Genomic DNA, 14560 nt, shown 5'->3' with positions numbered 1-14560 from the left:
CGCTTCCATTTTTTTAACATCCTTCGCAAGGTACGGCCTCCAAAACTGAACACAATACTCCAGGTGGGGCCTCACCAACGTCTTATACAGGGGCATTAAAACCTCCTTTTTTCTGCTGGTCACACCTCTCTCTATACAGCCTAGCAACCTTCTCGCTACGGCCACCGCCTTGTTGCACTGTTTCATCGCCTTTAGGTCCTCAGATACTATCACCCCAAGATCCCTCTCCCCGTCCGTGTCTATCAGGCTCTCCCCACCTAACACATACTCCTCCCTTGGATTTCTACTCCCTAAGTGCATCACTTTGCATTTCTTCGCATTGAATTTTAATTGCCAAACGTTAGACCATTTTTCCAGCTTCTTCAGATCTTTTTCATGTTTTCCACTCCCTCCGGGGTGTCCACTCTGTTGCAAATCTTGGTGTCATCCGCAAAAAGGCAAACTTTACCTTGTAACCCTTCGGCAATGTCACTCACAAATATATTGAACAGAATGGGCCCCAGCACCGATCCCTGAGGCACTCCACTACTCACCTTTCCCTCCTCCGAGCAAACTCCATTCACTACCACCCTCTGGCGTCTGCCCGTCAACCAGTTCCTAATCCAGTTCACCACTTCGGGTCCTATCTTCAGCCCTTCTAGTTTATTCAAGAGCCTCCTGTGGGGTACCGTGTCAAAAGCCTTGCTGAAATCTAAGTAGATGACGTCCATAGCATGTCCTTGATTTAATTCTCCCGTCACCCAGTCAAAGAATTCAATGAGATTCGTTTGGCACGACTTCCCTTTGGTGAAACCATGTTGTCTCGGATCTTGCAACTTATTGGCTTCCAGGAAATTCACTATCCTTTCCTTCAGCATGGCTTCCATTACTTTTCCAATAACCGAAGTGAGGCTTACCGGCCTGTAGTTTCCAGCTTCTTCCCTATCCCCACTTTTGTGAAGAGGGACCACCTCCGCCATTCTCCAATCCCTCGGAACCTCTCCCGTCTCCAAGGATTTATTAAACAAATCTTTTAGAGGACCTGCCAGAACCTCTCTGAGTTCCCTCAGTATTCTGGGGTGGATCCCGTCCGGCCCCATGGCTTTGTCCACCTTTAGCTTTCCAAGTTGTTCATATACACTCTCTTCCGTGAACGGTGCTCTATCCACTTCGTTTTCAGGTGTACTTTTGCCAGTCCCTCTCGGTCCTTCCCCAGGATTTTCTTCAGTAAAAACAGAACAAAAGTATCTATTTAGCAAATTGGCTTTTTCTTCATCATTTTCTACATAGCGTTTTGCTGTATCTTTTAGTCTCACAATCCCCTTTTTAGTCTTTCTCCTTTCACTAATATACCTGAAGAAGTTTTTGTCTCCCCTCCGTACATTTCTAGCCATTTGTTCTTCCGCTTGCGCCTTCGCCAGACGTACCTCTCTCTTGGCTTCTTTCAGTTTCATCCGGTATTCCTCCCCGTGTTCCTCTACTTGAGATTTTTTGTATTTCTGGAACGCTAACTCTTTAGCCTTTATTTTCTCAGCCACTTGCTTTGAAAACCATATCGGTTTCCTTTTTCTCTTGCTTTTATTTACCCTCCTTACATAAAGGTCTGTGGCCCTGTTTATTACTTTTTTTAGCCTGGACCACTGTCCCTCCACTTCTCGTATGTCCTCCCAGCCCATCAGCTCCTTCCTCAGGTATTCTTCCATTTTGTTAAAGTCAGCTCGCTTGAAATCCAGGACTTTGAGTTTAGAGTGGCCGCCATCCACATGAGCCGTTACATCAAAACAAACCGTTTGATGGTCACTGTTTCCCAGGTGTGCAGCCACTCGGACATTTGACACACTATCCCCATTCGTGAGCACCAGATCCAACGTGGCTCCCTCCCTCGTGGGTTTGTTCACCATTTACAAATGCTACAAATGCTGGCTCCTCCCACAACCAAATGCCTTGGATTTGGCTGGGTTTGAGATGGCCGCCATTAGTTTCCATTATCGGTAAAAACCAATGGCGGCCATCTCTGCCGGCGATCTCTAAGAGATTTGGCCGGCCCCGACCATATTATCAAAATAAAAAATGGCTGGCCATCTTGTTTCGATAATAGAGTCGGGTAGGCTGCTTGACGGGGCCGGCGTTAGAGATGGCCGCCCTTATAGATGGCTGGCCCTGTTCGATTATGCCCCTCATTGTGTGATCAGAAAATTTAATTACCTCACTAGTTACGCCCATCTCTAGATCATTTATAAATATTAATTAGCAGCGGTCCTAAGATAAACCCTTGGGGAATCCCACTATCTACTCTTCTCTATTCAGAATACTGACCAGTTAACCCTACTCTCTGTTTTCTATCTTTTAACCAGCATTTAATCCACAATAAGACATTGCCTCCTATCCCATGAATTTCTAATTTCCTCAGGAGTCTTTCATGAGGTACTTTGTCAAATGCCTTTTGAAAATCCAGATATACAATATCAACCAACTCATCTTTATCCACATGTTTATTCACCCCTTCAAAGAAATGTAGTAGATTGGTGAAGCAAGATTTCCCTTCATTAAATCCATGCTGGCTTTGTCTCATTAATCCATACTTATGTATGCTCTGTAATTGTTCTTTATAATGGTCTCTACCATTTTGCCTGGCACTGATGTTAGGCTCACTGATCTATAATTTTCCATATCACCTCTGGAACCCTTTTTAATATTTGGCATTATAATGGCCACCCTCTAATCTTCTGGTACCATGCTTGATTTTAAAGATAAATGACATATTACTAACAATAGCTCTGTAAGTTCATTTTTTACTTCTATTAGTACTCTGAAATGTATACCATCTGGTCCAGGTGATTTGCTACTCTTCAATTTGACAAATTGCCCCATTACATCTTCAAGTTTTACAGAGATTTGTCTCTGACTCATCAGCACTGAATACCATTTCTGGCACCATTTCTCTCCCACATCTTCCTCAGTGAAACCAAGGCAAAGAATTAATTTAATCTCTCCACTATGGCATTGTCTTCCCTGATTGCCCATTTTATCCCTTGGTCATCTAGTAGTCCAACTGGCTTTTTACCAGTTTCTTGCTTCTAATATACCTAAAAAAGTTTTCATTATGCGTTTTTGCCTCTGATGCAATCTTCTTTTAAAAGTCTCTCTTTGCCTTCCTTATCAGAACTTTGCATTTTACTTGCCATTCCTTATGCTGTTTCATAACCTGAGGAATTACTTCATGGAAAGAGTGGTGAATTCATGGAACAGCCTCCCGGTGGAGGTAGTGGAGATGAAGACTTATATGAATTCAATCAAGCTTGGGACAAATACATACGATCTCTAAAGGAGAGGAAAAGATAGTAGATGCATGAATGGGCAGACTAGATAGGCCATATGGTCTTTATCTGCCTTCACTTTTCTATGTTTCTATTGTTTCAGGGAGATAAGGAGGAGGATTGTGTTCACCAGCCAGTTTTGTGCCTCCTCCAGCATTCAGCCCCCTCCTTTTCACCCAATATCTCTCCCCCTCTTTTTGTGACACTTTCAACCTCAACTTCTCAACAATTCATTTCCCACAACATATCTGGAAATCAAGTATTTGGGTGTGCTACTCAATTCCTCATTATCTATGAAGAGCCATATTAAATAGCTCATTAAAACTGTCTTTTCTAAATTACAAGTATCGAATTTCTGAAGGGTGCCACAGAGTTATCTGTTACCACATTTTGATTATTGTAACTATGTATCGATGGGACTTCCAGCTTAAATGCTGGTCATTACACGTAGCACAGAACTCTGAGGCCCATATGATTGCATAAGTTCCACGTCACAAACACATTTCTCCAGTTTTACTCTCTATACATTGGTTGCCCATTGAAAAAGGATTTCTTTTAAAACTTTAACTTTAATTTTTAAGATTTTGAAGAAAGATGTACCTTCTATTATATCCTCCACTTTAAAACTGTACAAACCTACTAGAACATTGTGGTCTGCTAATAAGTTATTAATGGAATTTCTAGTTTTTGTTCTGTTAGGGGTCCTTTTACTAAGGTGCACTGAAAAACGGCCTGCAGTAGTGTAGGTGCGGGTTTTTGGCACACGCCTGTGTGCCTGTAAAAAAGCCCTTTTTAAAATTATTGCTGAAATTGGACATGTGGCAAAATCAAAATTGCCGCGTGTCCATTTTGGGTCTGCGACCTTATCGCCAGCCATTGACCGAGTAGTAAAGACTCACGCGGTAACCGTGCGTTAATGACCTATGCGTGTCAAATGCCACTTGGCATGCGTCCGATACGAGCGCCCGAAAATGAAAACTATTTTTCAGATGTGCATATCAGACGTGCACCAAAATTGAAATTACCACAACAGCCATGCAGTAGCCAGGCAGTAACCCCATTTTGGTGTGCGTTGGGTGCGCATAGAGCCTTACTCAGCTTATAGCTTGTTAGGTCTTCGATCCTCTATATTTTAAGTGATCGGACCTACACTTTGGAATGCTCTACCCACTGATCTGCATAAATTGGAATCTTACCTTACTTTTAGGAAAAAGCTCAAAGCTCTTTTATTCCTACAGGCATTTTGATAGGCCAGATTGTTATTTGTGGTGCTTATATTAAGAGGCGTTCAGATAATGAGCTCTCAGATATTACTGTCTTAACATGAATGTTTTAATATTAGTATTAGGATTTTATTATGCATGCAATATTGTAATCCGCTGAGAACTGTGGACTACGCAGAATATGTTTTAAATAAATAAATAAATAAAAAAGGAGAGATTTTCTCAAGAGTCTTTTAAAGACAGAATTATTTTTGCTGTGACCCACTGATACATGTATTCCATCATCTGCAGGCAAAGATATGATATGTTCTGTTTCACAGCATCATTGTGCTACATTCAGTAGGATTCATACTTCTATAATGCCAGAATCATCGCTGAAATACTGTCTGAAAATTAAAACATATTTGTTTACACTGCTCCTTTTTTAGTCACCTTCTTTCCCTTTTGTAAGGAAAATTAGGGATCCCAACAAGAGAGCAAAGACACTTCAAATGCATAGTAATCAGAATTCACATCAATAATGACCTTGGTTTAGTGACAAATGTAAGAATGTGTAACTCTAGCACCCTCTTGTGGGTATCTTGCAGATAATTTTCTAACCTCTATAATGATCTATAGTGTGCCTCCTGAGAATGTGTCCAGCACTTGTTTGCTTTAATAAAACTTTGACCAATATCCACTGCAAAGCTGGCAATATTTTTTAACATGTCTCTTGCTGTCCTATCATTTAAGCAAATATCTGTTTGCCTCAATGACAAATGCCCTTTCTTATTAGGCTGCTAGTCAGTCAAGATGTATCATAGCAATATGAAACACACTTGACACCTGATTCTAGTCCTATCCTAGTGTAACTGTAGGAAAATAGAATCAGATTACATATTGATGTAGCACAGAAACATAGTAGATGTTGGTGGATGAGAATATTTTCATGAAATCAGTCATCCCTGATAACCCTACTGTAGCAAGCCTATGGCCAACATGGCCTAGGTCAGGGCTGTCCAACCTCAGTCCTCGAGGACTGCAATCCAGTTGGGTTTTCAGGATTTCTCTAATGAATATGCATGAGATCTATTTGCATGCACTGCCTCCATGGATGCAAATAGATCTCATGCATATTCATTGAGGGAATTCTGAATACCTAAACTGGTGAGGGCCATGATTGGATACCCTTGGCCTAGATAAATATTTCTCAAGACAGTCCTAGAATAGCCCTTAGCTATTCTGCTTATGTATATGCATGAAATAGGTGTGCATGCAATGTAGGCAGTGGATGGAAATCTATTTCATGTATATTCATTGTGGACATCCTAAAAACCAGACTAGCTAGGGGGTACTCCAGGAATGGCTTTAAAAATACTGCCTAGGTCATGAGTGCTATAGTCAGTAGGGTTCTGTGGCCCCTAGTGTAATACCATGGGGGAATAGGAGTGCAGGTGGAGTGCACATGCATGGTCACTGTTCTGCTCACTTGATCCTAGCTTTTTTTCTATCACCCAGACCAACAAGAAAGTTTCCCTCTGGCGCTTGGCCTTCTGCAGTATCTGTGCCAGTACTGCAAGCAAGTTGAAAACTTGCAGTGCCAGCACAGATCCTAAAAAGTGCTGAGAAAGGAGTAGATCCCACTTTTCCAAAGAAACATGAACATAGTTTGGAAGGGAGAACAAACAAAGCACTATAGGCCAAAAGGAAAATACAACTCCATGATCCAACAGCTAGAAAAAGATTGAGACAGAGCAGAAATGGAGGAAAGGGCCAAGATGGACTAGAAGAGGATGTAACTTCAAAAACCGAGGGTGAAAATATAACACATTTTCTTTTCTTGTTAAGAAAGGTGTCACATAAAACCTATTAAAAAAGAAAGAAAGAAAGAAAGAAAGAAAGAAAGAAAGAAAGAAAGAAAGAAAGAAAGAAAGAAATAGGGTTAGGTCAGTTTAGGGGGAGAGGGAAGAAGAAAGTGCCTAAGGAGCACTGGGAATGGGTGGGGGTAGGAAGAGGGGGGTCAAGCAAGCATGCCTAGTGAGGGTTTGGTCTAAGTAGTGTAGTTATTAAATTACTCTACTTGAATGCATAGAAATAAAAGTTAATAAATAAAAACATAAAAGAATATAAAGCAATTCCTTTTTAAAGAACTAATTTCATACATTTTTCTGACTAGTATTTGAGAGATAAATTCTCTTCATCAGGTCAGGAAGGGGATTTTATTTCCTGAAAGCTAGTCAAAAATATATTAAATTAGGGAGGAGAGGAGCCCTTGGTCCTATTTGAGCCCTGAGTGCAGTGAGGAGAGTGTACCAACAGGCCTCCATAGGCTGAACTGCTCTGATGATGTCATCATCTGTACCGGGCTGCCTTATAAAATCAGGGCTTTGCTGCGGTACATGGCCCATGGGCGTGTGTCCGAAGGGGTGTGCCCCTTTGGAGCCCCCCTTCAGAGCCGAGCAAGGAATCAGGTGGCATTTGAAGGGTTGGACTTTTCTTTGAGGTATCTTTCCTCATTGTACCTTATGTGATTAAGTAATGGAGAAGTGTCAAAATAAAGGAAAAGAGCTTGCCTGTACGCCATTTACAGCTTGGTAAAAGGGGCCCTAAGTTAGAAAGGGCTGACAATGCATTAAGGAGTGTAGGAGTAGCCTAGTGGTTAGTGTAGCAGACTTTGATCCTGGGGAACTGGGTTCAATTCCCACTACAGCTCCTTGTGACTCTGGGCAAGTCACTTAACCCTCCATTTCCCCAGGTACAAATAAGTATCTGTATATACTATGTAAACCACCTTGAATGCAGTTACAAAAACCACAGCAAAGCAGTATATGAAGTCCCATTCCCTTTCCCGTATAATCTCATAATTTCACCTAGAGAAACATTAAGGCACTATTTCCTTACTGTTTTCAAATCTGATTCTATTTCACTACCAGTACTAACCAGGGCATTTTATGTCCCTGGCTCATTTAAGAACTTGGGGGGTGAAATTCAAAATTTATCTATTGGTACTAATTTGACAGCAATTTTAGGGGCCCTTTTACTAAGGCGTGCCCAAAAGTGACCTGCGCTGATGTAGGTGCATTTTTTGGATGCGCGCTGGTCCATTTCCTCAGTGCACCTGGGAAAAAGACATTTTGTTCTGTGCCAGAAAATGGACGAGAGGAAAAATGAAAACCAGCGCACATCTATTTTCAGCGTGTGACCTTACCATCACCCATTGACTTAGCAGTAGGGTCTCACGTGCTAACTGGGCAGTATGTGTCCAGCATGCATCAACTGCCAATTACCACCAGGCAAGTGCCACATGGTAGCTCAGCAGTACTTCCTGTATAGCGAGCTGTAAGCCTGCATTGGGCTTACTGCCGCTTAGTAAAAGGAGCCCCAAATAACCAATTAAAATGAAAATACAAATAAAAAGTGCTTATCTCAAATCACAACTTGTATCCAAAGACAGTTCGACTTATGTCCAAAAATTCTTTTGTCAATTATGCAGCAAAAAAAACAGAGTCCCCAGATCCTAACCTGGTGAGTTTTGCAGAGCAGGGCCGTGCCGACACGGTAAGCGACGCAGGGGGGCGCCAACCTCTAGAGGGCGCCACTCACTTGCAAAATCCTTTACCTGAAGTTGTGATTCTCCTCTCTCCCCAGCCCGCATCAGGAAGTGAAGGTAGCCCAGCAGTGCTGAGACAGACACGCTGCTCTGCTAAAGCTGCTTCAAAGAGTACAACCAGCAGCTATTTATGGCTTTGGTGTGTGAACAACTTTCATTCAGGGTGAGCTGGAACAACATTCAAATTAAAGAGAACAGGTTTGGAGGCAGGTGTGCAAGTGAGACTGGGGAGAAATAAAAAAATAAATAGTGTAATTGTTATCTGTAAGTGGTTCAAAGTTTTTGTTTTTTGAGCATGTACACTGAGAGGAGGGCATGACTTCAATGATGTGTACATAATTATCATAGCTACAGCTAAAATCCATTTAATTGGCTGAGGTTCAAAGAGGAAGTTTAGCTGACGTATAGTGTAGAATAGCTGGTAAGTACAAATCTGATTGCTTTTTTTGTGTGTTTTTATATAAAACATTCTGCTTGGATAGGGAGAGTTTGTGATATTTGAAAATACATTTTGCTTTAATGAAATTGCTAAACTTTAGAGTCAGAGACTTATCAATGAGGGATACATACAGTGGAAAGGAAGCCCTGGAAACAGAGTTAAGAGGACAGATACCAGCAACAGAATCAGATACTGGGCCAGCATGATCAGAAAAAGAAAGTCACCAGCCAACAAAGGTAGAAAAAAATCGTTTTATTTTCATTTTAGTGTTTGGAATATGTCCACTTTGAGAATTTACATCTGCTATCTTATTTTGCAATGTATAGCAGTCTCCAAGAGACTGGGCTCCCAGTGAGCCAGGGAGGTCAGACTGTGTAAATGAGATGAAGAGACCCCCCCCCCCCCCCACTGTAACAAAGACAGGAACATGCATAATTAAAGCTTAGGTATCTGCAGTTACAAGGGCTGGCCATTCCTAATTATGCTAATAGTTTTTAATAGGCTAAGTCCCACTGAAAAGCCTCTTTAGAAAGGCAGTGCTTTCTCTGGAGAGCAGTGTTAAGAAACAGCAGGAATTGTGTTTATTTTTTTAATCTGCTTTCCTGTGTAAGCTAATTTACAGTTTTCTAGTATATGCTTGACATTGAAGGGTGTGGTAGACCCTTTTGTCAGGTCTGGCTGGGCCTGTAGTTTTCAGTCTAAAGGAAAGACAGGTAGCAATGGAGAAACATCTAATGAAGAAGCAAGACGGGGGGGTGGGGGCACCAACTGATAGTCTACAGGGGGGCACCAGAGACCCTTGGCACGGCCCTGTTGCAGAGAACTTCTTCAGAGGAGGCGCAGTGGTAATTATGGACACACAAAAATACATTGAAGAGGGACACAGACAGCTCTCAGACAACAAATACTACAGGAAACTAACTGAGGACCCCACATAGGATTATACAAAGCAGCTAAAAGATCTTATCAGAACATTTCCTACACAAGCACAGCCACATCTGAAGAAACTCATACCAAACCAGCCTTCTGTGGGCACATTCTACATGTTACCCAAAATCCACAAACCTGGAAACCCGGGCAGACCAATCATATCAGGTATTGGCACGCTCACGGAGGAAATATCTGGACTCATAGAGGGAATTCTGAAACCTCTCGTGCACAAAACTAACAGCTTCATACAAGACACCACAGACTTTCTGAATAAATTGAAAAATATCAAACAATTACCACCATAAGTACATAAGTACATAAGTAATGCCATACTGGGAAAAGACCAAGGGTCCATCGAGCCCAGCATCCTGTCCACGACAGCGGCCAATCCAGGCCAAGGGCACCTGGCAAGCTTCCCAAACGTACAAACATTCTATACATGTTATTCCTGGAATTTTGGAGTTTTCTAAGTCCGTTTAGTAGCGGTTTATGGACTTGTCCTTTAGGAAACCGTCCAACCCATTTTTAAACTCTGCTAAGCTAACCGCCTTCACCACTTTCTCCGGCAACGAATTCCAGAGTTTAATTACACGTTGGGTGAAGAAAAATTTTCTCCGATTTGTTTTAAATTTACTACACTGTAGTTTCATCGCATGCCCCCTAGTCCTAGTATTTTTGGAAAGCGTGAACAGACGCTTCACATCCACCTGTTCCACTCCACTCATTATTTTATATACCTCTATCATGTCTCCCCTCAGCCGTCTCTTCTCCAAGCTGTATAGCCCTAGCCTCCTTAGTCTTTCTTCATAGGGAAGTCGTCCCATCCCCGCTATCATTTAGTCGCCCTTCGCTGCACCTTTTCCAATTCCACTATATCTTTCTTGAGATGCGGCGACCAGAATTGAACACAATACTCAAGGTGCGGTCGCACCATGGAGCAATACAACAGCATTATAACATCCTCACACCTGTTTTCCATACCTTTCCTGATAATACCCAACATTCTATTCGCTTTCTTAGCCGCAGCAGCACACTGAGCAGAAGGTTTCAGTGTGTTATCGACGACGACACCCAGATCCCTTTCTTGGTCCGTAACTCCTAACGTGGAACCTTGCATGACGTAGCTATAATTCGGGTTCTTTTTTCCCACATGCATCACCTTGCACTTGCTCACATTAAACATCATCTGCCATTTAGCCGCCCAGTCTCCCAGTTTCGTAAGGTCCTCTTGTAATTTTTCACAATCCTGTCGCGATTTAATGACTTTGAATAACTTTGTGTCATCAGCAAATTTAATTACCTCGCTAGTTACTCCCATCTCTAAATCATTTATAAATATATTAAAAAGCAGCGGTCCTAGCACGGACCCCTGAGGAACCCCACTAACTACCCTTCTCCATTGTGAATACTGCCCATTTAACCCCACTCTCTGTTTCCTATCATTCAACCAGTTTTTAATCCACAATAGGACATTTCCTCCTATCCCATGACCCTCCAATTTCCTCTGTAGCCTTTCATGAGGTACCTTGTCAAACGCCTTTTGAAAATCCAGATACACAATATCAACCGACTCCCCTTTGTCCACATGTTTGTTCACTCCTTCAAAGAATTGAAGTAAATTGGTCAGGCAAGATTTCCCCACACAAAGCCATGCTGACTTGGTCTCAGTAATCCATGTCCTCGGATGTGCTCTGTAATTTTGTTTTTGATAATAGCCTCTACCATTTTCCCCGGCACCGACGTCAGACTCACCGGTCTATAATTTCCCGGATCTCCCCTGGAGCCTTTTTAAAAAATGGGCGTTACATTGGCCACCCTCCAATCTTCCGGTAACATGCTCGATTTTAAGGATAAGTTGCATATCACTAGCAGTAGCTCCGCAAGCTCATTTTTCAGTTCTATCAGTACTCTAGGATGAATACCATCCGGTCCAGGAGATTTGCTACTCTTCAGTTTGCCAAACTGCCCCATTACGTCCTCCAGGTTTACCGTGAAGTCAGTAAGTTTCTCCGACTCGTCTGCTTGAAATACCATTTCCGACACCGGTATCCCACCCAAATCTTCCTCGGTGAAGACCGAAGCAAAGAATTCATTCAGTCTCTCCGCTACGTCTTTGTCTTCCTTGATCGCCCCTTTTACCCCTCGGTCATCCAGCGGCCCAACCGATTCTTTTGCCGGCTTCCTGCTTTTAATATACCGGAAAAAAAATTTTACTATGTTTTTTTGCCTCTAATGCTATCTTTTTTTCATACTCCCTCTTGGCTTTCTTAATCTGCGCCTTGCATTTGCTTTGACACTCCTTATGCTGTTTCTTGTCACGATGGATGTAGAACCACTATACAGCAACATTCCACATGTGGATGGCATAGCTGCATGTGGAAGACTCCTAAAAAAATCCACACTGGACCATCAATACTCACCAGAAACTATTACAAAATTAATCAAATTCATTTTAACTCACAACTACTTCCACTTTAACAATGATATCTATCTACAAATAATGGGCACTGCAATGGGCACCAGGACAGCACCCCAATATGCCAACCTTTTTATGGCTGAGCTGTAAGAGACATTTCTGAATACATACCAGACCAAACCTCTAAAATACTACCGGTACATCGATGACATTTTTATGATTTGGATGGAGGGGGAAGAAACTCTGAAACAATTTTACTATTCCTTCAATACATACCATCCTACAGTCAGATTCAAAATTGACTACTCCCCAGAAAAAGTCAATTTTTTGGACACCACAGTCTCAATCAGTGATGGCTGTATACAAACATCTATATACAAGAAACCCACAGACAGATGCAGCTACCTCCACAACTCTAGCTTCCACCCTTCACATACAAAAAGATCCATTATTTACTGCCAAGCCACAAGATACCACCGTATCTGCTCGGACCCAGTGGATAGAGACAGACACCTTGAAACCCTGACTGCATCCATCAAACAGAAAGGCTACAACCCCAAAATAATCTCCAAGAATATTGCCTTGTCCCTCAAAACACCCAGGGAAAATCTACTACAGTACAAAGAAAAAAAAAGTCAATGACAGAATTCCCCTTGTAGTGACATACAACCCAGAGCTGGAGAAACTGAGGAAAATCATAAGAGACCTACAGCCACTACTTAAGGAGGATGAATTACTGAAAGAGATATTCCCATCCCCACCAGTGCTGGCCTTCCGACAGCCACCAAATTTAAAACACAAGCTGATCAGAAGTAAACTTCCAACACAGACGGAAAAAGAAAAGAGCACGTTCCCGTGTAACACAGCCAGCTGCAAACTATGCCAAAACATTTCACAAGACCCCACAGTCATTCACAAAGGAAAAATATTCAACATAAAGGACTATTTTACATGCTCATCTTCCAATGTGGTATACAGTATATCATTCAGTGTAAGAAATGTAACGAAGGATGCTATATTGGAGAAACAGGCCAGATGCTTAAGACAAGATTCAATCTACATAGACATCACATGAAAATAGCCGGTGCCAGTCAGGCCCCCACCCCTGTGGGCCAACACTTCACTAGACCAGAACACTGCACCAGTGATTTCACAGTAAGAATACTGAAAGGTAATTTTAAAACAATACAGGAACGTAAGACCTTTGAAATAAGAATGATTGAATATTTTGACACCCAACAAACAGGACTTAATAAGGATCTGGGTTTTCTAACTCATTATAAAACATAAAGCTGTTATTCTCTGTTTATTTCTCTGTTTAGTACCCTCCTCTCACCTACCAATACCCATTCTGTTAGAATATCAATGAAATGCTTTGATGTCCCCATGCATACCCCCACCCTCCCACTCTGTCAGACAGTCAAAGTAATGCTTTGATGTTTCTCTCATATATACTATCTGTTACCTCATTTGCTTATTTCCGATCTGAGGAAGAAGGGCAACCTTCGAAAGCTAATCAAGAAATGTATTAAGTTATGTCCAATAAAAAAGGTATCATCTTATTTTCTTTTCCATGTTTTATTTTGTTTGATTTCTATTGATAACCTGGCTAGAATCAGAAAGATGCCAGGGTACAATGGGATAAGCATAACACATGGAAAGAATGAAGCAATTATGACATTGTACAGGTCTTTGGAGAGATTGTACCTTAAGTATTGGTTCCTTTTCTGGAGGCGATACCTCCAGAAGGACAAAGAACGGATGTGGTCTTGAGAAGGGTTACCGAAATGGTACACAATCTGTTTAACAATCTAAGTATACCCTAGATAAGAGGGGAGATGGATGACGGTCATGAGAAAAATATTCAACTAACTTTAAAGTATTAATGATGTGCAGGACAAAGCTTGAAAGCCTTGCAGAAATGTAGGCAACAATGCAGCAAGGTGTTTTTGCATGTTCTTTGCAGGTTGTGATTAGAGAATTAACATCTGTCTACAAGATAGGTATTCATATAGCTGGATGTCTGGCGAGCTGATCAGACAACAGCCATGCTACTGTTGGTAGTTATTTAGAGCTCCTGCTTGTTTAAATCATCTTGGCTATACTCTGCAGCTGATATTTAGTGGCACTTAACCAGACAATGCCACTGAATATCACCTATTACTGCCATGGCACTATCCAGGTGAAGAGCAATTATATATAAACATAGCAACATAGTAGATGACGGCAGAAAAAGACCTGCACGGTCCATCCAGTCTGCCCAACAAGATCTCATATTTGCTGCTTTTTGTGTATACCCTATTTTGATTTGTACCTGTGCTCTTCAGGGCACAGACCGTATAAGTCTGCCCAGCACTATCCCCGCCTCCCAACCACCAGCCCTGCCTCCCAACCACTGGCTCTGGCACAGACCGTACAAGTCTGTCCAGCACTATCCCCGTCTCCCAACCACCAGTCCCGCTGCCCACCACCGGCTCTGGCACAGACCGTATAAGTCTGCCCAGCACTATCCCCGCCTCCCAACCACCAGCCCCGCCTCCCGATCTTGACTAAGCTCCTGAGGATCCATTCCTTCGGCACAGGATTCCTTTATGCTTATCCCACGCATGTTTGAATTCTGTTACCGTTTTCATTTCCACCACCTCCCGCGGGAGGGCATTCCAAGCA

The sequence above is a fragment of the Microcaecilia unicolor genome, chromosome 6 (genome assembly GCF_901765095.1).
Source record: "Microcaecilia unicolor chromosome 6, aMicUni1.1, whole genome shotgun sequence".
NCBI classification, from domain to species: domain Eukaryota; kingdom Metazoa; phylum Chordata; class Amphibia; order Gymnophiona; family Siphonopidae; genus Microcaecilia; species Microcaecilia unicolor.
The sequence above is the reverse complement of the archived record's forward strand: the minus strand, read 5'-3'. Positions refer to the sequence as shown.